Here is a 2,811-nt window from a genome sequence, read left to right on the forward strand (position 1 = left end):
TGAAACTGGGATTGTTGACTCTGACCATTCTCTCAAATGTTTCAACATACCCTTCCAGAAAGATATCTATGCATTCCTATATAGCTTGTAAGAATGTCCCTGTGTCAAATCGACATTTCCAGCACAGATTATTGTCCATAAAACCCATTTTATGAAGCCTTGTTGGAGTCCAATAGAACCTTTATAGAATCTTGTATTGCGTGACCTTCTCCCTGGCTTCCCTTATGTTCCTCCCTGAGTTAGACAAAATCTTTAACCAGGTATCATCCTGAATTTCACTTGATGTCCAGCTACTTTTGAATTGCAAACCAAATGTTTAAACCATGGAGTCAAGAAAATTACAGACAATCCATTACAGTTTCGGCCGTAGGTCCTCCTCTCATGACTGAGAATCCATAGTATGCTGTAAGTATTAATTGCGTACATGATGTCCCATCTGCATTTACTTTGGGAGTCTATAGGATACCGTTTTGGCCTACCCAAATGACGCACCAGTCAATTGCTTTTGTAATGTGCTCTTGACGATTAAAGTGTTGTCTTTGTCACGCTAAACAATGAGGTTTCTCACGCTTCCCGCGTCATCAAAAGGTGCAAATGGCCGTGCTGCCCTTAAAATGCTGGACAACGATATTTTTGTAGACAAATAGCCTGTGGTTACAACCGAATAAACCGTGTTACCGTCTGGATAAAATACAGGTAGGTCTAGCCTGGACTACGTTTAAGGTTTTTGCGCACCGTTTTTTTTGCTACTTAAATGGGTTTGGTGTCTCAGAATTGTCCGACGACTCTTTTCATGTGGATGCCCTCAGTGACCCTACAGGAGGAATAGCCCTCCCTAGACTACGGAGGTCCCAACTGGTTTGTCAACCTAAATTCAGAGAGCGCGCAGGGTCAGTCTCTCATTCCCCAGGACTAAGACGCGCAGCACCCTCCGCTGGACTGGTGTTGGTGAACGAGACTAGGCCTACTGAGGAGACACTCCGGTATAAGCGAAGGAGACGGAACAGGACCAGGGTGAGTCCTTCTCCGCTCTCATATGTAAGCAAAACTGTAGCATGTATCTTCTCTTTTCTCAGGAGGCTAACATATTTAATTTGGCTGCTTCAATATTTGAACTACATGAGCCTAATATTCAGAGAGCGATCATTTTGTTGAATGTGTCGTGGATTTGTCTAACCCCTTGCTATCTCTTCCACAGGGTAGACCTACAGCACATTCAAGGCAAGGACAGAGACAGTCCAGCTCACCTGCCGCTCCTGAGGCTCCACAGCCACAGTCAGTGGACACGAATGGACATTAACCTACTTTGAGTAACGACCCAGCTCCAGGCCAACACTGAGCTGCAGCGAGCCTGGCATATCCAACACCTTCTTCTGTCAGTGGACAACAGAACAACACCTTGAGCGAACTCCCAGTAATCAGGACAGAAATAGTGGAGATATCTCCATTTAAAGCAATTTAAAAGTTTGCTTGTTAGCAATACTTTACTGTACACTACATGATTAATCATATCAAGTATTCAATAAAATCCGATTTTGTGTATTAATGCAATGGATTGTGTGTGTGTGTGTGGGGGGGGGGGCATTTTCTGGGGACTGTAGTTTTTCCTGATCTGGTAAGCGAAAAAACTCTGGACCTAATATGGTATGACATGATTAATCTGTTGTAAAAAAAAAAGTTTAATATAAGCTGACGGGAGCCGTTTTTCTAATCAGGTTACATGGTTTAAAAAAAAGTCCTGGAAAAAACCCTGGCCTTGGGGAAGATAAAAACCCATTCATATGAATTACAATACCAGTCAAAAGGTTTGACACACCTACTCATTCCGTTTTTTACATTTATTTTACTATTCTCTACATTGTAGAATAATAATGAAGACATCAAAACTGTGAAATAACCCATATGGAATCATGTAGTAACCAAAAAAGTGTTAAACAAATCAAAATAAATTTTATATTTGAGATTCTTTAAGCAGCCACCCTTTGCCTTGATGACAGCTTTGCACACTCTTGGCATTCTCTTAATCAGCTTCACCTGGAATGCTTTTCCAACAGTCTTGAAGGAGTTCCCACATATGCTGAGCTCTTGTTGGTTGCTTTTCCTTCACTCTGCGGTTCAACTCATCCCAAACCATCTCAATTGTGTTGAGGTTGGGTGATTGTGGAGGCCAGGTCATCTGATGCAGCACTTCATCACTCTCCTTGGTCAAATAGCCCTTACACAGCCTGGAGGTGTGTTGGGTCATTGTCCTGTTGAAAAACAAATGATAGTCCCACTAAGAGCAAACCAGATGGACCGCAGAGTGAAGGAAAAGCAGCCAACAAGAGCTCAGCATATGTGGGAACTCCTTCAAGACTGTTGGAAAAGCATTCCAGGTGAAGCTGGTTGAGAGACTGCCAAGAGTGTGCAAAGCTGTCATCAAGGCAAGGGTGGCTACTTTGAAGAATCTCAAATATAAAATATATTTTGATTTGTTTAACACGTTTTTGGTTACTACATGATTCCATGTGTTATTTCATAGTGTTGATGTCTTTATTGTTATACTACAATGTAGAAAATAGTAAAGAATTAAGAAAAACCCTTGAATGAGTAGGTGTGTCCAAACTTTTGACTGGTACTGTATATTTTAAAGAAGGATTAGGGGGGTTCCTAAACACAGCCACTGGAGGCTGCTGAGGGGAGGACGGCTCATAATAATGTCTGAAACCGAGCGAACGGAATCATCAAATACATGGAACCCATGATAACATTCTGCTCCAGCCATTACCACGAACCCATTCTCCCCAATTACGGTGCCACCAACCTCCTGTG

The 2,811-nt window shown here is 42.2% G+C and overlaps 1 long non-coding RNA gene across 1 annotated transcript; it reads left to right on the forward strand.

The window, feature by feature from the left end:
* The first annotated feature begins 574 nt into the window (after positions 1-574).
* Positions 575-1,526, forward strand: LOC115197666 (uncharacterized). Its single transcript, XR_003879040.1, has 3 exons — positions 575-696; positions 810-1,014; positions 1,199-1,526. It is a non-coding gene; the product is annotated as an uncharacterized LOC115197666 (long non-coding RNA).
* Positions 1,527-2,811: the final 1,285 nt, after the last annotated feature.

Source organism: Salmo trutta, chromosome 1 (assembly GCF_901001165.1).
Source record: "Salmo trutta chromosome 1, fSalTru1.1, whole genome shotgun sequence".
Taxonomy (NCBI): domain Eukaryota; kingdom Metazoa; phylum Chordata; class Actinopteri; order Salmoniformes; family Salmonidae; genus Salmo; species Salmo trutta.